This window comes from Chiloscyllium punctatum, chromosome 25 (genome assembly GCF_047496795.1).
Source record: "Chiloscyllium punctatum isolate Juve2018m chromosome 25, sChiPun1.3, whole genome shotgun sequence".
Taxonomy (NCBI): domain Eukaryota; kingdom Metazoa; phylum Chordata; class Chondrichthyes; order Orectolobiformes; family Hemiscylliidae; genus Chiloscyllium; species Chiloscyllium punctatum.
The window spans coordinates 36,327,051-36,350,430 of record NC_092763.1 but is presented as its reverse complement, the minus strand read 5'-3'; positions in this window follow the sequence as shown (position 1 = coordinate 36,350,430).

Genomic DNA, 23,380 nt, shown 5'->3' with positions numbered 1-23,380 from the left:
GAACTTATACACATAATGGGAAGGTCTGGGGAATGTTGCTCAACAAAGAGGCCTACAGTGCAGGTTCATGGTTCCTTCAAAATGGAGTCACAGGTAGATAGGATAGTAATGTAGGCATTTGCCTTTATCAGTCAGAGCATTGAGTAAAGGAGTTGGTCATGTTGTGCCAGTATAGGACATTGGTTAGGGTGTAGGTTTGCTCGCTGAGCTGTAGGTTTAATATCCAGACATTTCATTACCTGGCTAGGTAACATCATCAGTGGCGACCTCCAAGTGAAGTGAAGCTGTTGTCTCCTGCTTTCTAGTTATATGTTTGTCCTGGATGGGGTTCCTGGGGTTTGTGGTGATGTCATTTCCTGTTCATTTTCTGAGGGGCTGATAGATGGCATCTAGATCAATGTGTTTGTTTATGGCATTGTGGTTGGAATGCCAGACCTCTAGGAATTCTCTGGCATATCTTTGCTTAGCCTGTCCCAGGATAGATGTGTTGTCCCAGTCGAAATGGTGGGTTTTTTTCATCTGTGTGTAGGGCTACAAAGGAGAGAGGGTCATGTCTTTTTGTGGCTAGCTGGTTTTCGTGTATCCTGGTGGCTAACTTTCTTCCTGTTTGTCCTATGTAGTGTTTGTAGCAGTCCTTGAATAGAATTTTGTAGATGATGTTGGTTTTGTCCATGGGTTGTACTGGGTCTTTTAAGTTTGTTAGTTTTTGTTTGAGAGTGTTGGTGGGTTTGTGTGCTACTAGGATTCCGAGGGGTCTTAGTAGTCTGGCTGTCATTTCTGAGACTTCTTTGATGTATGGTAAGGTTGTTAGGGTTTCTGGCTGTGTTTGGTCTGCTTGTCGTGGTTTGTTTTTGAGGAATCTGCGCACTGTATTATTTGAGTATCCGTTCTTCTTGAATACGTTGTATAGGTGGTTCTCCTCTGTTTTCCAAAGTTTGTCTGTGCTGCAGTGTGATGTGGCTCATTGGAATAGTGTTCTGATACAGCTTCGTTTGTGTGTGTTGGGATGGTTGCTGGTGTAGTTAAGTATTTGGTCAGTGTTTGTCGGTTTTCTGTATACACAGGTTTGTAGTTGTCCGTTGTCCGTTCTTTCAACTGTGACATCTAGGAATGCGAGTTTGTTGACGGTTTCTTCCTCCTTAGTGAACTTCATGCCTGTGAGGGTGCTGTTGATGATGTTAAATGTCTCTTCTATCTTGTTTCGTTTTGTGATGACAAAGGTGCCATCTACGTAGCGGACCCAGATTTTTGGTTTGATGGTTGGTAGGGCTGTTTGTTCTAGTCTTTGCATTACTGCTTCTGATATGAGTCTGATAGCAGGGATCCCATGGGTGTGCCGTTGGTTTGTTTGTAGATTATGTTGTTGAAGGTGAAGTGGGTGGTGAGGCACAGGTCCACTAGCTTCATGATGTTTTCGTCGGTAATGTGATTGATGGTGGTTGGGGTGTGTGTGATGGTCTCTTCTAAAAGTGTATAAGTGTTTCATTTGCCAGGTCAATGTTGGTTAAGCCACTTTTGGAATATTGCATGCAGTTCTGGTCTCCCTCCTATCGGAAGGATGTTGTAAAACTTGAAAGGTTCAGAAAAGATTTGCAAGGATATTGCCAGGTTTGAGCTATAGTGAGAAGTTGAATAGACTAGGGCTGTTTTCCCTGGAACATCAGAGGCTGAAGGCTGACTTTTTAGAGTCTTATAAAATCAGGAGGGGCCATTGAATATGTGAATAGTCAAGGTCTTTTCCCTAGGGTAGGAGAGTCCAAAACTAGATGGCATAGGTATAAGGAGAGAGGGAACAATTTATAAGGGACCTAAAGGGTAGCTTTTTCACTCAGAGGGTGGTGTGTCTATGGAATGATACACCAGAGGAGGTGGAGGAGGTGGTACAATTACAATATTTAAAAGGTATCTGGATGGGTATATGAATAGGAAGGGTTTAAGGGAAATGAGCCAAATGCTGGCAAATGAGATGAGATTAGGTTAGGATATCTGGGTGACATGGATAAATTGGACCAAATGGTCTGTTTCTGTGCTGAAATCTCAATGACACTATCTAGAAATCTATTAAATCCTAGGAAGTAGCGCACAAAAGTCCTTAAACCCTGTAAAGGTTAGGAACATTGCTTGAAAAATGGCAGTTTCTGCATCTCTGTGGGGCTTGTATACATGGCTTTCAATTTCAGATGAAACTGCTTTCTGACCAATCCAACTCTATTGTTCCAATCCAAATCATAACCATTTCATCACAAGAGTAAAGAAAACTTTTATTTACTGTACCATACTTTAAGTTCTCAGACTGCTCCTGCAATGTTGTGCAACTACAAAATCTACTGGATTAAACCTTTTCGCTTTACATTTAAAGCTGGATATGAATGTTTTGAGCACGTTTATGATGAAAGATTCCATTCCAGAATATTAGATATACTACAATTGTATAAATAGTACAGATGATTATATTGTGAATGTGAAGTATTTTAGACAGCACAGAATGTAATAATTACATTCCAGGTACATTGCAGAAATTCACTAAAGATCCTGAGAAAGCACCATCAAAACCCACTAAAAATTCCATTTAGAAGGCCAACAACAGCTGATCATGGGATGACTACCACCTGCAGCTTCCCCTCCAAGCCACTCATCATCCTGACTTGGAAATACATTACCATTCTTTCACTGTCTCTGGGGCAAAATCCTGAAATGCCCTTCCTAAGAACATTGTGGGGCTACCCACAGCACATGGACTACAGCAGATCAAGAAAGCAGCTCATCACCACCTTCTTAAGGACAACTGGGAAGGGCAATAAATGTTGGTCCAGTTAGTGACACACCGTTCCCTTAAGTGATTTTTAAAAAATCACCTTTCTGATTTGTGCAATTGAAACAAATTAACCTTTGGTTAATCTTGTGGAAATGTGCTGAGGCCATTTCCACTTTGTGAGTTAGGAACAGCAGAACACAGGAATATGAATAGCTATTCAGTCCCTCAAATGTGTTCCTCCATTCAGTGAGATCATGGCTGATCTATGGTGTAATTCCATATACATGGCTTTGGCCCATTTCACAAAACAAATCAGCTATCTCATATTTAAAATTAACAACTGATCCACCATTAACTCCCAGTTAAGGGAGGAAGTTTCAAACTTCCATCACCCTGTGTGTAAAAGTGCTTCCTAACAGCTCCCCTGAATGGTCTGGTCCTAAGTTTTAGACTAAACCCCCTAGTTCCAGAGCAGTGGAAATAGTTTATCTTTATCTACCCAGTCTTTTCCTGTTAATAACTTGTCAACTTCAATCAGATCACCCCATTAAGTTTCTAAATTCTAGAAAGCTGTTCCAAAACTTCACTTCAGAAATGTATTGCCAGTTCTTCTCGCAAATAACCATGCCAATAATACACATTAATTGCCTGATTTTCATCTTAATTAATTTGGAGGATTAAGAGATAGACTATAGGCTGTGAATGTCCAAATATTATTTTATTGTGACTTGCTGTTCATCGCCCACAAACATGACTCTTCGGAACTTGCTGAATTTTGACACTGATTGATCATTAAACTCATCACACAAAGCGGATTCCAGTAATTAATATCCTAAATACCTTTATTGGCAGGATAATTTTTATTGATTGGTGATCAATCTCTCTGCCCCAAAACGTGAACAACTGAATTCAGGAATTTGCAATTTGCTGTTTCTTACATTTCCTCTTAATCTGATCTTACTTCCTTTCCCTAACAAGTTAGACATTCCACACCTCAATTTAATGAAGTTTCAGATTCCCAGTTGCTGTTATCAGCACATAATGGTGCAAGACTTGAAGGGTAAAGAAAATATCTAATTAGCATCATTCAAAGTGAGATACTTTGTTCCAGAACGGTCCAGCCAAATGTACTTTATAGTCACCATAAGCTGTGAATCACAATTGACTGAATCTCATATACGTTCCTGCTCAACAATCTGTAATGTGGCACGAATACAGGAAACTGCAGCTTTGGTTATCATTCAGAACTGCTTTTGGATCTTCCCTGTGGATATATTATTAACTGCTTCTTTCATTTGTTCAATAATACTATCAGACACCTGCAGTTTTGCAGGCTGAATATTTCACAGGTAATGAGAGATGAGATCTGTAATTACAGTAAAATCATAGTAAAGTATCCAAAATAGGGAATTCCTTCTTTTGCATTATTTGACCAAGACTGTGACCACTCCTGTATGGCTTGAAGACTGAAATATATGATTTGCAATAAAACTCAGTAGATGTAGGCAACATAAGTCAAACTTTGCAAGGGTAGTTTTAGAACAAATAAAGGGAAATTAATCTTTGTACATAGAATGGACAACATGCGAACTAAATTTCCAAATAGAATAAAGAGATACAAATCCTGGAATCATTAGAGTGGCACAGTGGCTCAGTGGCTACCTTACAGCACCAGGGATCTGGGTTCAATTCCATCCTTGGGTGACTGTCAGTTTGGAGTTTGAACATTCTCCCTGTGTCTGTGTGGGTTTCCTCCCACAATCCAAAGTTAGGTACATTAGCCACGGGAAATGCAGGGTTACTGAGACAGGGTAGATCTGGATGGGATGCTCTTCAGAGAGTTGGTGTCGACTTGATGGGCCAAATGGCCAGCTTCCACACTGTAGGGATTCTACAACTCTATGTTGATTGGAATATGTCTGGATGGATGAATCAAATAGGCTGTATCCATGGTACTGTATATCAGCAGTTTTTAATATCAAACATTTGATCTTCCTTTGTGATGTGGCAGACCAGCTTTTCCAGTTGTAATTTCTAGTTCTTCTAAAATGTCACTTCCTTATTCAGATCAAAGCATTTTCAAAATGTAAAACAGAGTTAAAACATTTCAAGACATAGCCTGTGCTTTATGCTTTTACATACCTGACACTTAAAAGAAAGTTCAAGGCTGACCCGCCCAAATAATATCCCTGAAATTAATTTGGAGATGGAGTAAGAGCAGACGGGGATAGCCAGTGGCAGATTGTCACATGTCAATTACCCAGAGGGAAGTTCGGAATGTCGGTCAGTGGCTTTTAAATTTAATCGACTCACGATCATTTTACTTTCAGTTTGGTATTGATTGTGTGATAGCGAGCATAGACAGGACTTGCACAGCACAATCTCACCTCCAAAACTTCAACAGCCAACTCATTTTAGAAGAGTTGGGTGGTGGAAACAAAAGAAAGCAAGATATGGTAATAAGTAACACGATGCTCCAGATTTGCACTCCTGCTTCATTGATACGTTGCTGAACTTACTGCTGGGAGCTGAGAGGAGCCAAAGGAAGATGCATTTCAACATCAATGAGAAAAAGGCACTTGCTGCTGCCATAGAGGTTGCTCAGAAGGTCAACAACAGGAGTACGGTGCCATGTTCCTGGGCTCAGCATAAGAAAAACATTAATGACCTAACCAGATCTGAAAAGGGGAGTACATCACACATTCATCTACCTCCAGCAGAATGTATCACTCCACACCCTCTGGATCACTTTGTCACATCATTCCTAGCAACTACTTACTTTGCACGTGCACCTGCTCTTCTCTCTGCGTGGTTCCATACATTGCTACCTATCCAACCACCATTCATACTTATCCAATTTCATGCCTTTCTCAAATGGTTATCCTTATTTAGTGATCCTTATCTAGTGCACAGTGTCCATTGAATAAATACATGCCATATTAGGTGGCAGATGAGAGTAGAGAGGGTGAAACAAAGGCATAGGCCTGCAGGTGGGCCTCTACAGATTGCCCAGCTAACAATAACAGGAGAAAAAGTGAAATAACTCCACAGAGGCTGCTATCCTGTCACTAAGTCACCTTTCATTTCCACATGGAGCGTCCTTGACACTGATGTAGCTTCCTCAGAGCTAGCTCTCAGAGTGAACAGGATGGCTGACATTCCTGTTCTTGTTTTTTCCGCCTAATTGCAGTAGTGCTTATATTTTCCCCAGCACCCATGTTGTGTGTGTGCAGGTGTGAGACACAGTGAGAGACACAAGGCGTATGAATCTTTATTCAATTTCCACCACCAGGAAGAAAGGAATAATAATCAATAGGTGGAAATGGAGTCCAGATAGAGAGAACAACAGTTGGACAGACAAAGATATGGGTTAAGGTCAGCCTAGGAGATAATCATTAGTAGTAGTGATAGCAACTCATGTGATGACAAGGCTGGTGTGTGGGAGTTAGGGTAAGGACATGGGAGAAGGTGCTCAGCCCCTAAAATTATTGAACTTGATATTAAGCCCAGAAGACTGTAGAGTTCCCAAGCAGAAAATGAGGTGCTGTTAATCCAACGTGCAATGAGCTTCACTAGAGCACTGTAGCAAACCTGATACAGGTGTTTTCCAGGCAACAGAGTGATGTATTAAAGTATCAAGCATGGGCTCAGTGATTAGCACTGCTGCCTCACAGCACCTGGGTTTGATTCTCGCCTGTCTGTGTGGAGTTTGCACATTCTCCCTGTGTCTGGATGGGTTTCCTCCGGGTGCTCCGGTTTCCTCCCACAATGCAAAGATGTGCAAGTCAGGTGAATGGCCATACAAAATTGCCCACAGTGTTAGGTGCGTTAGTCAGGGGGAAACATTGGGTAGGGGTTTGGGTGGGTTTCTCTTCGGAGGGGTGGTGTGCACTTCTTGGGCCGAAGGGCCTGTTTCCACACTGTAGAGAATCTAATCTAACCAGAAGTTCTTTTTGTGAACAGATGTAGCTGTTCTGCAAAGAAATTGTCCAGTCTGCATTTCATCTTGCTAATGTAGAGGAAACCACATTGTGAGCAGCAAACACAGTCGACTAGATTAAGTGAAGGGCAGGTAGATTGCTCCTTCACCTGGAGGATGTGTTTTGGGCATTTGGATGTTGAGGGCGGAGGAGGTAAATGGGCTGGCATTACACCTTCAGTGGTTGCAGGGGAGGTGCCTTGGCGTTGTGGGGGGCTGTTGAGAATGGAGGAGTAGTGTACCAGAGTGTCCCAGAGGGAATATTCCTGTGGAAGGTTGACAAGGAAGGGGAAGGGAATATGAGTCTGGTGGTGGCATCCCACTGGAGGTGGCAGAAATACCAGCTGATGATCTTCTGGATGTGGTTGCTAGTGGGATGGTAGGTTAGGGCATGGGGTCCCTAAGATAACAGATGAGGGTTGAAGTGAGATGGGTCTGACCCAGCTGAGGCCCCTGTCAACTACCATGCTGGGAAATCCACTGTTGAGGAAGAAGGTGGAGGGCTCCTTGTTGAAGTTGGCATCATTAGAACAAATGCGATGGAGGAACTGGGTGAGTGGAATAGAGTCTTTGCAGGAATCAGGATATGAGAATGCGTGGTCAAGATAACTGTGGGAGTTGACGGGGTTTGTAATGGATATTGGTGGCCATCCTATCCCCGGAAATAGAAACCAAGATATCGAAGAAGAGAAAGGAGGAGTCACAGATGGACCAGGTGAAAGTGACAGAAAGGTGGATATTGGAAATTGATAAACTTTCCAATTCCGGGTGAGAGGGAAGTAGCACAGATGATGTTGTCAATGTGCTGGCTGAAGAGTTGTGGTTGGGGGTTGGAATAGGACTGGAACAAGGAATGTTCCATGTATCCCACAAAGAGACATACCTGGGTCCCATGCAGTATCTTATGGTCAACCCTCTGATCTAAAGAAAGTGGGAAGAGTTAAGGAGAAGTTGTTCAAAGTGAGGACAACCTTGATCAGGCAGAGGAGGGGTGGTGGTTGAGGATGATTCAGGCCTTTTCACCAGGAAGAAGTGAGAGTCTTAAGACCATCGTGGTGGGGAATGGATGTGTAAAGGGACAGTCCATGGTGAAGAGGTGGCCGCTGGAGATTATGAACTGGAAATTCTGAAACTGATTTGAATTGAATTGAATTGAATTGTCACACGTACCGAGGCACAGTGAAAAGCTTTGTCTTGCGAGCAATACAGACACATCACAGAGTTAAATAGCATAGACAGTAAATAATAGGTAATACAGTGGCAAAAATAAAAACACAGGTACAAGCGAATGTTAAGCATTTGTAAGTCCATTCAGTATTCTAACAACAGTAGGGTAGAAACTGTTATGAAACCGGCTGGTGCATGTGTACAGGCTTCTGTATCTTCCCCCGATGGTAGCGGTTGTAGAAAAACATTGCCAGATGGATCTTTAAGAATGCTGGTGGCCTTTCCCTGACAGCGAGCCTGGTAGATGGATTCTATAGATGGGAGGTTGGCCTTTGAGATTGTCTGGGCCAAGTTCACCACTCTCTGTAACCATCTCCAATCTTGAATGGTATAGTTGCCATACCAGGTTGTAATACATCCAGACAGAATGCTCTCAATAAAAGTTGGCAAGGGTATTCACCGTCATGCCAAATTACCTCAGCTGCGTGAAGAAGAAGAGATATTGTTAGGCCTTTGTAACCAGTGCATCCACATGAAAAGTCCAAGAAAGCTTATTGTGGATGACCACTCCCAGGAGTTTGACACTCTCCACTCGTTTCACCTCTGCATTGTTAATATGTAGGGGGGCATGAGTAACATCTTACAGAAATTCAATAATGAGTTCCTTGGTCTTGCCAGTATTGAGAGCTCGGTTGAGTTCAGTGCACCATTTTTCCAGGTCTTCCACCTCCCATCTGTAGTCTGTTTTGTCGCCATCTGAGATTCGACCAACTATGGTGGGTCATCAGCGAACTTGTAAATGGCATTAGTCTGGTATTTGGCAATGCAGTCATGGGTATGCAGTGAGTACAGTAGAGGGCTGAGTATGCACCCCTGGGGGGGCTCCCATGTTGAGTGTTAGTGAGGATGAAATATTGTCCCAACCTTCACTGATTGTGGTCTGTGGGTCAGGAAACTGAGGATCCAGTTGCAGAGAGTGGGGCTTAGTCCGAGATCACTAAGTTTACTAATTAGTCTCGAAGGGATAACAGTGTTGAAGGCTGAACTGTAGTTAATGAGTGGGATTCTTATGTAGCTGTTCTTGGTATCAAGATGTTCAAGGCAATTTAAAGTGTCAGCGGAATCACAGATGTAAGAGGAAAGGGGCTGGGCAAAGGGAGAAAGAAGTCCAGCTAAGGTAGGAACTGGTGAGTTCTGTGGGGCTGGAGCAGGCAGAAACAATGGGCCTGCCTGAATTTGTTGATTTTGGGAAGGATATAGCAGTGGACTGCACTATTCACGATGCTGTAAAAGAAAGAGGGTGGATGTAGCCATTTTAGGAATGTGAGCTGGCAGATTCCTGAATGCAGGGGAAAGTTCTCGTTACTGTCTGGCCTAAAGGTATATTTCATGTTAAAGTTAGGGTTGAAACATTTTTATTAAGCCGTCAGAGAGGCTAAGATGAAAGGAGTTGAAAGATTGTAAAGGGACACAGTCAGTAAAAGGGACACCACTTTATTGTATATATTTGGGAATTTTATTGGGAGTTTGGGTTGCAAAGGAAGAAAGAGTTACTTTAAATACGATTTACTGCAAGAAGTGAAGTGTGCAATATGGGACGTCAGATGAGAGGAAGGGGGGGTGGGGACAGGAGGTGTTTTTTACTTCTACACTTTTTCATTAAGTTAATTGTTTGTTAAGATTTAGACATGACAGCACGACCTGGTTGAGAGGAATGTGTAGACTGTAAAATGTGCGGTAAGTGCTGTCAGCTGCTGAAACTGTATCAGAGCACATGCAGCAGCTAGAGACACATCTACAAAGTGGAGAGCGAAAGGGATTCCACCTTCATACATGTAGTCATACTGCAGAAAGCAAATGGATGACCAATAAGCAGTCCAAGATAAACAGGTATGTTGTGCAGGAGTCCTGGGATCCTGCTCAAAAATTAGGCCTTTTGTGTTCGTGACATAAAGGTAGCTTCCATCCCTGGTACCAACATCAAAACTATCAGAGGAGACTGCAGGATTTTTTTTTTCTGGGGGAGGGTGAACAGCCAGAGATCTTGGTTCAGGTTGGTGTTGATTACTTGGTTAGGAACAGGGAAGTGGTCAAGTAATCAGCATTTAGTGAGTAAATAAAGAGAAACTGTTCCTCCTTGTAAAAGGCTCAAGAATGAGAGGATGAAGATTGAAGATGATTGGTAAAATAAGCAAATGTGATGCGAACAGAAACATTTTCACAAAACAAAGTGGTTCAGGTGTGGTGGAAGGCACCATCTGAAAATGTGGTGAGGCATTCAAAAGGACATTAGATGGTTCTTTTACTGAAACAATGTGCAATGGGGAAAAGATAGGAGAATGCCACTGAGTCATAATGTTCATTTGGAGAGCAAATGGACATAAAGGGCTGAATGACCTCATTCTGTGCCATTGCATTTCTATGATTCTGTGATCACAAGGAAGTTTGTAACTTCCATAGTTTAACTTCTACATTAAATTTGTATCTTGCTTAATTCTCATTTTGATGAGGAATGGTATATTTGAGAATGGGATTAAATGGCAAAACAGAATCAATGGGCTGAATGGCCTAGTCTCTGCTCCTATGTCTTATAATCTTATAACTTTGTTTTTTGCACCTCGCACTAGTATGAAGACTTTGAAGAATTTATGTAGAGTTCACGTTTCATGCAATTAACGAAACACTGTTGCTGAAAATTGGCGGTAATGGACAAACAAAATCACAGAGGCAGTTTTGTTTGGATGCCAAGCCAGAGAGATCAATAACACTGAAACAAACTTCTGTGCATCATGGAAAACTGAAATTATCCAGAAAAATCTAGAAGTACGCAACAATGCTGGCAGCATCTGTAGGGAGAAAGAATTAATGTTTCATGTTGATGGATATTTCAAATCAGAAGTGAAATTATTAACACGAAACAACTAAGTAAGATATAAATGCAAATTATTGCTGTACATACATTGTGGTAAATGACAATTTTTTCCCACATCAGTTTGGTTACACATGTGAAATCAGGGTTGTGTTTGAAGGCAAAGTACAGACACAAGATGCTTTGTTTTCTATAAGCTATTGTCCTTCTGAATGTCATCAACATAGAATTAGCCATAACATAGGCCCATATATGCAGCTAAGTTTCCTGTTAAGATGTAAAGGCAGCTGTGGATCAACTCCTCAATCTGTCATCAACAGTGTAGAAAACTACAGGATAAACACAAAAGTTTCAAAGAACCTGTGCTGCTCTTGGGTAACAGGTGATGCCTGTCCAACTTAACGGCACACTGAGGACTAGAAGAAAGATTTAATGAAAATGCTGCAATATTGTAGCATTCCATAAACAATACATATATAAACTAACATTATTAAACATATGTTATTGTCTGCCAATAACTTAAACCAAGGAAATAAAAATGTGTATTCAAGGCTTCAAATAATCGCCAGACAATGGTCATCTCCAAAATTTTACAGAAATTCTTTACTGAATTAGCAACGAGTGAACATTAAAAATATTTCATTGTATAATCTGTCCTTTGAAAAAGCTATTTCCACTTTTATGCTTTGTTTACTTAAAGATCAGACTAGGAATGGAGTTCTTCTTGCTAGACCACCAAGTAGCTCCAAAGTCATCCTTCCCACCCCCCACCACATGTACTCAAATACAAATAAGACCACCAAGAAACACAGACGAATGTATGTCGACTGGACCACCAGGGGATAAAGGTACATAATATATAAGTGCTGCCAGAAAATCTCTTCCAGCTACCAGTTTCTACTTGCTGAACACATATAGTGGTAGAAATAACTCAGAATGAACTTTTAATAAATTGATTATTAGGATTTCTCACATTCACAAGTGTATTTTATAGATAATGTTTTATTTTAAGGAGGTGAATAATTTAATTAAAATAGCACACAAAGGTATTTTATATGAGTGTATCAACAATTCATCAAAGAGGGATTATATTGTATAAAGGAGAATAATGTAACAGAATATGAGGATATGAACAAATAGGAGTAGATGCCTACAATTGGAGCAGATGAGGCAATTTGTACATCCCTAAAATGAAACTGAGATAAATGACCAATTAACTTGCTATTTGGAGGCAAAGATTGAAAGATAATTGCTGGTCTTTAGATAGTACTATTGAACCTATTGCCTCCACCTAAACAGGTTTAATGCTTCTCCCAAAAGGTTGTACCTCCAACAACAAAACATTCTTTGAGTATTGTATTAAAATAGCAGGAGGAATCATGAGCAAAACACTGGAGAAATGGCCATTCACCCCAAAAGCATAAAAGGTCATTTGGAGCAGTACTTGGGAAATTCTGGGTGCATGTTCTCAAATTCCTGCAGAAGATTTGTGAACCTGCAGGCTCTGACTCAGAGACAGGCTGTTACCATTGACTGACATTCTGCAACGTGATGTGCCAAGGAAGGAGGAGCTATTTTACTTTACACAGTAATGAACTAGAAATGTTGTGGGTCAAGTACAGATTTGATCTGGTTTTAAGTTCAATCCTGTTGAAGCCAATTGATCTAAATGCAAATCATATTTAGTAGAAGTGAAGGTAAAACAACCTACAGAGGGAGTTGAAACCTCTGCCTTCGCTAACTTGCAAATTTTAATCTTTAAACTGAAAAGCGTTAGTTTTAACAGCAGATGAGAAGGAAGGAAAATCTTTTTACTCTGTCACATGAGGCATGGATCATTTTAACTCTGGGCTCTGCAACATTTGAAGAACTGTCTTTCTTTTTGACCGCATGACAAATCAGGCATTCCACAGATCTGGCATGCACTGTTTTCAAGGCCTACTTAAAGTAATGGCAGTGGAGTGAGGTTTCTGATCCTGGGGCTCATCTGTTCTGTTCGCTTCTGTTTTCCTTTCTTTTCTTTTGTCTTTTCTTGTTATTTTTTTTCTTTTGTTTGTTTCTTTTATTTTGCTTAACTGTTGTTTAAGAGCTCAGTCACAGTGATGGCATCAGTAGCGGTGGATGAGTCCAACGCAGATTCATGGAGGCAGCGGCAGAGGCAGACTCATGTTTGGACTCAGTAGGAAACTCAGTGGCGTCAGCAAGTGGACTCATGGTGGTGGTGGGGTTGAGTTTGCACCACTGTGGTACCTGGCAGTATCTGTGTTGGTGAGATTCAGTGAGGACTCACAGTGGCAAGGGCATCAGTAGAGGCAAAATAGCGTCAAAGAGTGGCAACTTTTGTTCCAGCAGCAACAGTGCAGTGAAGGAGATTCATTCCTGATCACCAGGCCCTGGGCCCATGATGCAATACTTAATAAAAAGGACTGTAAAGCTGAAGAATTTTTTTTTTTCTTTATTTCTTCACTTTTCTGCCTTTATATTCTACATTTCGGTTTATTTTTCTGTGTTTTAACATGGCGCCGGAGACACTATACATGCACTTTTCACTATATTTTGTAACAAAATACACATGACAATAAATCAATCAAATCAAATAAATAAATCAATACTTTGTGTAACACAGAGCCAGCAAGATTTGTGATTGGCATTGTCCAAATGATATTGACATACTTGGGAAAGGTTTTACATGGATATACAAAAAAAGTACATCTATTTATTTTATTATTTAATATTGCAATTACTATTTTGTTTGGTAATGGGCATGGACAGCTATTGATATCTAATGGTTGCAAGTTCTGTTCCAACCCATTGAGAGTTGTGAAACTGAATTGAATGAATCTAGCATTTTATAGTGAGAAAACAATCACAAAATCTGTTTTTGGATCATTATAAAAAACTAATTTGTTAATGCTCTTAAGGGAAGAAAATTGTGCCCTCCTGTCATCCACCTTGTTGAACCCCAAAGTTACTCCAGCCCACAACATAAGGTAAATTTTAAATCTGTGTGTGTTTCAGGTGAGTGATGATCTGAGACAAAGCAATAGCTTGCCTATTGTCTCATCCCACCACAGCCTGCCTGCCTCCTGATCAAGATAGCTCAACAAGAAACTCAATCACTCAAACCCCACTGTCTTACATAGAACTCCTCATTGTATCCCACAGGAACCTGTAGTTCAGTATCAGAACCAGTCAGTGGAAACATAAATTGTGTTGGAAGCCTAAGGATATCAAGCACCCTGGAAAAAGTCAAGATATGAAATATGTGCTAGGATCAAGAGACCAGACCAGGTCTAGGTAGGCCCAGAAATTTGTTATAGAAGCCATGAGAGCCCTCTTGCATCCCCTAACTCTTAGGGAAGATGATTTAAGTGATTACATAGATCTACTCTATGACTCCTGCCACAGTATGGTTTTTATAATGTGTTCATGCAGAATTCAGCAGCTGAAAATGCACTGTTTTGCTAATAGTCAAATTGCTACTCTGTGCCTGTCTGTTAAGTAAGCTCCTGCTTGCCTGTGGAGTCAAATTAGTGAACGTTTGGAATGCTTCAGGAGCATGGCATGACCCTCTTCCTTCCAACTTACCTGTACCCCACATGCAGTGTTCCCAACAAGCAGGAGGGCTCATTCAATCACTACTTGGTTGATTCATAAACTCTTTAGAGGCAATAGATGGGTAGTCAATACTGTCTAACAGAATTACCCACATTCTAAGAGCAAATTAGTAAAAATTGAATCAAAATTTATTGTGGCAGCTCAATGAATGCCAACTGGTATTTGGACATGCCCTTGCCAGTTTAATGTTGATGCTATTTTGCCAAACAAGGTACATGAAGTGGGAAATGGAAACAAGGTGATGCCCTTACAGATCATTTTAGGACGAGGGTGGAGAGGGCAAGTAACTTTATTTCTTTGAGGAGACTGAAGGCTTGTGAAATGAGCAATGAGAAGAAAGAGTGTATTCAATGCAAATCATATACAGAAAGACGCAAAGTTAGTGAACAAAAGATTGGTTTAGAAGATAAAACAAGATGCAGAATTCTTTTTGCAAAAAGTCTTCACTAAAAATCTGAAGAACAGCCATGACTCACTTCTAACAATTAGCTTTTAGTGACAGTGAATGATCTACTGACATTAACTGGTACTTAATTACTGCCAGATGGCGATCTCTAGTTTTTCTCAGATGAGTTTAGTTCCCATTTGCCACACAAGTACAGGAACTTCAAGTCTCTCAATGGTGAGCCAGACAGTTGTTCTAGCAAAATTAATGGTGTGATAGCATATCTCAAACAGCTCCTTATGGATTGCTGCATTTGAATGCATGTTCACTAAATAATATTAGATAAGGTTTACTTGGCAGCAATGTTTGAAACAAAGTTATCATGGGTATTCAACACGTAATGCTAATGAGCTTTAGGTTCAAGGATTCCACTTAATACTAATCGGATGTAAGATAACCATATGAAATCAACTCCGTATTCTTGTGTAATTCATTTTTAGGATGTTTGAAGACATGAATATGAATCACTGTATTGTTAGGCTGTGCTCTGAGTAACTGTGGTTAATGTATTCCATACCTTTCACGCATCTTGGCAGTACGCCCAGATCTGATAGAGCAGAGTAATGACAGCAAGCGGAAATGATGCCCATAAAAGGTGATGCTGACCATAATAGGTAATGCTTAGGTTTTGCAGCTCATGACCTAATGAATACTCCAAGCCCACTGTGAACATTTGCGGAAGTGACTATGGCAAAAGGTGTTACCTATGTCATTTACAATATACAATAAAAGCAAATAAAATGAAGAAATGTAAATATGTGTAAGTGTATCTTTTGATTAATAAAGTATGAACAATTGTGGAGCAAGAACTGCATCACTTATGATAAAGATTAGAATAATTATACTTTAGTATTGTGAAATGCTCCCACTCTAGTTCATTCCAGAACAGTCCAGAGAATTCAGACACTGAACTACTAAGCAATAGTAATTGGATTAGTAGTACAGATAGTTCTCCTATAACACCGCAGTTGCATTCCAGTGAAACCTTGCCTAATAGAAAATCACTTAATATAAATAATGAGGCCTATGGGAAAAGTGGGGTTAGGGGCAGACCAGCAAAAACTATTGCTTAAGATCCCTCAAAAATCACCCAAAAGCCTAATGCAAAGTATAGCATGGCCTGAATGAAAGTTGAAATCATATTTATTAACAAATCAAAAGTTAATTTAACACAGTACATTTTTAAAAATGTAAGAAAGCTGCTCTCTGTACAGTACATCTCACAGAAAGCTGCTCTGTTGGCAGCTGACATCAATGCATGCACAGAACAGCACAAAGACTAGCACCAACGTTGCACATGCACAGAATGATGCAGACACCAGCGCATGCCATGGACACCGGTGCATACGCAGAATAGCGTGGAGATTTCATCATGTACATTGATGCATGTACAGAATGAAATGCGCAAACCGATCCCCACCTAGAATCGCTCGATTGCCAACGGAGGTAAGCGCTCTCGAAAATACCGTCCCTAATTCTTCAGTGATGATGTAGCCAAAATGCGTGTTTTCCCAGAACTATCTGAACAGTAACAAAAGGTTAGAGTATATGTAGATTAATCTGTCAGCATTAATCATGCATCACTCCCAATTTATCAAGATACTCTATGTTTTTGGAGGTAAATATCATATAGAATTCAAGTGATGATTTTGAGCCTGCTATTCAATCATTGCAAGGTGCACTTTGGGCATAGGACCATGCTCCCTTTTCTATCAATTCACACAAAGCCAATTCTCAATCTCTTATTTCAACCCTCTCATGAATAACACATAGACCACCCACCATTTCTTCTTATGTTTTCTCATTTGAGTTTTCAAAGTCTTTCGGAGACATTTAGGGAAGTACAGTGGCTCAGTGGCTAGCACTGCTGCCTCATTGCGCCAGGGACCTGGGTTTGATTCCAGCCTCAGACAATTGTCGGTATACAGTGCACACATTCTTCCTGTGATTCCTCCCAAAGATGTGCAGGTTTGCTGGACTGGCCACGTTAAATTGTGCATAGTGTCCAGGGATGTGTAGGCTGGGTGGATTAGCCAAAAGAAATGCAGGGTTCCAGGGTGAGAGTGCATCGTGTTGAATGCTCTTCAGAGGGTGGTGTGGACTTGATGGGCCATTGACGGGATTCAAGAATACTTTCTAAACATTGCAATTTTCTTTCAACTAATGTATGAAAAATCTCACTGTTTCATTCTTCATGATTAATTGAGTTAATATGTGAAATACAATATATTTAGATCTTGCATTCTGAAGGTATTCAACTTCTGTTTCTTTGCATCCATCATTAGCTAATTCTCACAAGTGAGTATCATAGGATACCGAACCGACCCTCATTTTCACATTTCATTAATGATAGATAGGAACCTCAATGTATTGCAGGTCTTTTTAGTCCTTAATTCCATTTTTTTTGTTTTGTTTTAAAAAGAGGACTGCTGCAGAGAAAAGATGACTGCAGGTGTTAAAAAAATCTCCATTCATAGAATATACAAGGGGGGGAGGTAAACTGCCCTTTCAACTCTACAGGAGGGTACTAGTGCAACTGAATGTTCATGTGTATACCAGCCTATGTTCAAGTGTTAGCACACTTTGAAAGTCACAGTGGAAGAACAGTCCCGAGTTATCCCTTGTGTGCTGCAATCCAGTAAGAAAAAGTAATCAGGACAAAGCAACTTCAATCAACCAGCAAAACCAAGTTTCTGAAAGATCAACTGTTTGACAAGCAATATCATTGCTAATGGTAACCTATGCAGCCACAATATTGTGAGCAATTAATTGCTTGACGTGCAATTTTTTTTACCATTTAGCTTTTTGGACTTGCCTTTTATTGCTAACTTGTTTGTATTTTTGTTCCATTAATGATTCTTCTCATGTTCAGTAACTAATAAACTCACTCATCTTGACACATCAGAAAAGCCTGGGAATTTATTTTATTCATTTGTAGGATGTGGGCATTGCTGGCTGGTCAGCATTTATTGCCCCTCCTAGTTGCCCTTGAGAAGGTGGTGATGAGTTGCCTTCTTGAACCACTGCAGTCCAGTGGGTTCATCCACAATGCCATTAGGGAGGAAATTCTAGGATTTTGACCCAGCGACAGTGAAGGAATGACAATATCTTTCCAAGTCAGGATGGTGAATGGTTTGGAGGGCAACTTGAAGATAGTGGTGTTCCCATACATCTGCTGCCCTTGTCCTTCGAGGTGGATGTGGTCATGGGTACGGAAGGTGCAGTCTGAGAATCTTTGGTGAATTTCTGCAGTACATCTTGTAGAGAGTATACACTGCTGTTACTGAGCATCGGTGATGGAGGGAGTGGATGCTTGGGGATGCAGTAGCGATCAAGCGGGCTGCGTTGTCCTGGCTAGTGTCAAACGTCTAGGGTGTTGTTGGGGCTGCACTCATCCAGGTAAGTAGGGAGTATTCCATCACACTTTGACTTGTGCCTTGTAAATGATGGAATGGCTTTCAGGAGTTACTCGCTGCAGTATTCCTAGCATCTTATCTGGTCTTATAGCCACTGCATTTATGTGATGAATGCTGTTGAGTTTCTGATCAACGATAACTCCCATGATATTGATAGTGGGGAATTCAGTGATGGTAACACAATTGAATGTCAAGGGCAGTGGTTAGATTGTCTCTTATTGGTGATGGTCATAGCCTCACATTTGTGTGGCACCAATATTACTTGCCATTTGTCAGCTCAAGCCTGGATATTATCCGGAACTTGTTGCATTTGAAATGGACTGCCTCATTGTCTGAGGAGATGTGAATGGTGCTGAACATTGTGAAATTATCAGTGCATATCTCCACACTGATCATTTGATGGTGGGAAGATCATTGATGAAGCAACTGAAGATGGTTGGGCTGAGGACACTACCCCAAGGAATTTTTGTAGAGATATCCAGGAGCTAAGATGACTAACCTTCAACAACCACGACCATCTTCCTATTTGCCAGGTATGACTTTAACCAATGGTGAGTTCGTCCCTGCTATCTATTGATTCCAGTTTTGCTAGGGCTCCTTGAAACCACACTTGGTTGAATGCAGCCTTGATATCAAAGGCTGTCAGTCTCAGCTCGCCTCTGGAAGTCAGCTCTTTTGTCCATGTTTGAACTAAGGCTGTTATGAGGCCAGAAGCTGAGTGGCACTGGTGGAATGAAAACTGGGCGTCACTGAGCAGGTTATTGTTGAGCAGGTGCTGCTTGATAGCACTGTTGCTTACACCTTCCATCACTTTACTGATGCTTGACTGATGGGGCAGTAATTGGCTGGGTTGGATTTGTCCTATTGTTTATGTACAGGACATACCAGGGCTACTTTCAACATTGTCAGGCAGATGCCAGTGTTGTAACTCTACTGGTACAGCTTGGCTAGGGAAGCAGCAAGTTTTGGAGCACAGGTCTTCAATACAATTGCCGGAGTGTTTTCAGGGACCGTAGCCTTTGCAATATCCAGTGTCTACAAATGTTTCTTGACTGGGTCTGCTAGATTGGCTTCATTAAAGCAAAAATTCTTTCAGGCCTGGAAGAAAGATTTCTCAAAGGGAACTGAGCAGTTGGGTGAATAGAGATGGAATGTCAGTTCATTCCTTCTCACCCACGTGGATAGCAGTTTGAGCTATCCCATCGGGGCTGTACCGAATTGGGGCACGATGTCCAAAGTTTGATTTCAGCAACATTCTATTTCATACCTCTGCTCATACAAAACCACCAGGTCATGAAAAACGCATCTATAAAGAACAATGTGACTTATTCTCTCTTTCTCATATTATTGTCATCGAGCATTTGATTTCCTAGGTAAATGAAGTTGTTTGTCATAATTATGTTGCATCAATCATTAAAGTCAAGATTAGAGTGGTGCTGGAAAAGCACAGCAGGTCAGGCAACATCCAAGGAGCAGGAAAATCGATGTTTCAGGCAGGAGCCTGTCATCATTCCTGATGAAGGGCTCCTGCCCGAAATGTCGATTTCCTACTCCTTGGATGCTGCCTGACCTGCTGTGCTTTTCCAGCACCACTCTAATCATGACTCTGATCTCCAGCATCTGCAGTCCTAACTTTCACCTCAATCATTAAAGTGCCCGTCTTCATTTTTGCTCATTCTTTTTTGCTTTCGTTTTCATTATGGACAATATCAACAGAACAAAATAAAAACTGAAAGAACTGCAGATACCGTAAATCAGAAACAAAAACAGAAGTTGCTGGAATAGCTGAGTAAGTCTGGCAGCATCTGTGAAGATAAATCAAAGTTAACGTTGCCTATCCAGTAACCCTTCGTCAGAACTGACCGTTCTGAGACCGGCAACTAGCATTGGACCAGCAACGCTAACACAGATGCTGCCAAACCTACTGAGCTTTTCCAGCAACTTCTGTTTTTGTTTCTAATATCAACAGGAAATTGCTGCGGTGTGTTCCCTTAGTTTAGTTTAATGGAGTATATTGGACTAAATCTCACCTAGGGTTAACTGTAAAATACTCTACTGTCATGGAAGGAAGTGATATACACTTACATCATCTGAAACCCTATACAAGCAAGTCTGGGCAGCTAGTGTAAGGAAGTCTACTTATAACTAAAAATTGTACAACAAAACTCAAGTGCTTTGCAGCCTACGGACTTCGTGAATTATTGAAACTATTTCAAAAGAAAACATAATGTATAATGGCAGCCATAAAAAAAACTGATAGAAAAATCTCTATCTCTAACTGAAAGCTTTAAGACAGTTACTGTTTCAATGAAGTTGAAGTGTGGTCAAAGACAGGAAATTTGCTTAATTTTGCATCACATCAAGTCTTACATCAATGACAGGCTATAAGCAGGTCAGATAAATTTGTACACAATGTGTGACTGTGCAGATGATAACCTGGCTGCTTTGAGGATCAACAAGAATATGGACATCTCTGTCAAAGTTATTGTTGCATTGTCTATGTGATTCAAACACCATAAGAACACCATTATTGAATGCTCAAAATTTAATCTAAACCCAGCAACATTGGAAAAGCAAGAATGCATTTATTAATGATTTGCATCAATTAGCAAAAGACAAGGGTACAGGAATCTGAGAGCAGAACTAAGTCACTGCAGAATAGTTGTTGGAGTCATGTATGATGCATTATTGGACAACTTGACACTAACAAAGATGAGATTCAGAATGGTGGCCTTTGTCATCCACAACTGGTCACAACTCCACAAACCAATTAGCAACCTGTTGTCAACTAATTCTCACATTGTTCTCAACCCTGCTTCTGACCCATCCGCAAACAGGGTCACTCCAACACTTGAACAAACTAACGTTATAAACATGACTCACAACAAGTTTCAATAACTTGCTTGTTAAAGTACAGAAATTCCTTCCAAAATCCTTTGTTTCGAAATAGCTCCAATTCAGTCCACAATCAAAAATACACAAAAATAAAAAGACATGCTGTACCACTGTTATTTGTTATGAGGCTTACATCCATTTCTCTTTCCACTCCCCACCCTATACAATCTTCAAATTTCTTAGACCTATAATTTATTTCATTATTTGACATTCAGGTCCGGAAGAATCAGGAACACTGATTCGTAAAGGGGCAAGATTTTCACGCAGAGGGTGGTGTGTCTATGGAATGAGCTTCCAGAGGAAGTGGTGGAAGCTGGTACAATTGCAATATTTAACAGGCATCTGGATGGGTATATGATTTGGAAGGGTTTAGAGGGATATGGGCCAAGTGCTGCCAAATGGGAATAGTTAGATTAGATTCTCTACAGTGTGGAAACAGGTCCTTTGGCCCAACCTATCCAAACTGATCCTCCGAAGAATAACCCACCCAGGCCCATTTCCCTCTGACTAATGCACCTAACACTATGGGCAATTTACCTGACCTGCACATCTTTGGACTGTGGAAGGAAACCCACACATACATGGGGAGAATGTGCAAACTCCACACAGACAGTTGCCTCAGGGTGGAATCGAACCTGAGACCCTGGTGCTGTGAGGCAGCAGTGCTAACCACTGAGCCATCATGCTAGATTAGGTTGGGATAGCTGGTTGGCATGGACGAGTTGGACCTAAGGGTTTGTTTCTGTGCTGTGCATCTCTATGAATCTATGACTATTTATTTGGATTTCCATCAGTTTCCTAAAGGCTACTTGGCATTCTGCTGACCATACTATTTTAGCTTGTTAATTTTTAAAAAAATCATAACTGGTAAAACCCATACATTCCGTCCACACCAAAACCTCATGATTTTTCATTTAGTTTTAGAAACAGGAAATTCTATTAGAGACTTTGCTTTTGCTGTCTATTGGAACACTTGAGCTTGTCCTACAAAATGTGTCTTGGGAAGACACTCCTGCTTGCCTGAATTCACCTTTAGCTAAATTCAGTACTAGGCCAGCTGCTTAAACAGGTCTTACAACTGTCTCACATGCTTGCACCAGGTTTTACTATTGATTATGACATTGTCAAAATAAAGAACACAATTATGGATGTCACCTGTGCCTTGTTTCATAAATCTTTGGAATGCAGCTAGAGTTCTCTTCAACCCAAAGGGCATAACTAACAGTGGTACAGCATGTTTAATGTGACATTTGATATTTTGTTAGCCCTTGATGATTATGACGCTTACTAGTACTCTTTTAATAATTCTAACTTAGGTAAAAAAAAGACACTGCCAACCCGACCAATACAATCAAACTATAGAATTTGTTACATATCTGTTTTTGTGACTATAGTTACTTTCCTGTTTTTCAAACTGAATCTAGCTGGCCCATCCACTACAGGAACTAACACTGCTAGCAAACTCCAGCTGCTTTGACTGGGTTCAGTTGAGTGACTTTCAAACATCTATTGAATGTCGTTTCCACCTGAGCTTGTTTTTCTGTGTTCAACCAATAATTATATTGTTTTCTCAGAACTATCACTCTTCTATCCACATCATGTCGAACTAACACAGTACATGCACGTGTGCCTTCACAGATTACACTTCCCAAGTATACTTACAAGATATTTCCATTGTCCTTGCTGTATATAGTTAAGGTTTTCATAACCATCTACTCCTCCTTCTACCCTACTCTTAATGCCTATTATCCTTCTCCACTCTTATCACCAGGCACACTTTCTTCTCCTTATCCTCTTCCCTGCAATGGTACCTTTTCAATATGCTTATGTGTCATAATCAACTCTTCTTCTCATGAACTAGAGTATTTATTGGATAAATCACCTCACAACTCTTCCTAACTAGCTGAATGGACCACTGAATTTCACTTTGAGAAGTTCACTTTAAAAAGGCAACAATACCAATGTTTAATCTCTGACTTGCAACCTTCTAGTCATAGAGACATACAGCATAGAAAAGGGCCTTTCAGCACACCATATCAATGCTAACCAACAACCACTGAACTACATTAATCTCATTTATTTGCGTGTCGTCCATAGTCTATTATGTCCTGGCATTTTAAGTGCTCAATGGTGGCAGATGGAGTTTAATTTGGATAAATGTGAGGTATTACGTTTTGGTAAAATGAATAAGGGCAGGACTTATACAGGTAATGATAGGGCCCTGGGTAATATCAAA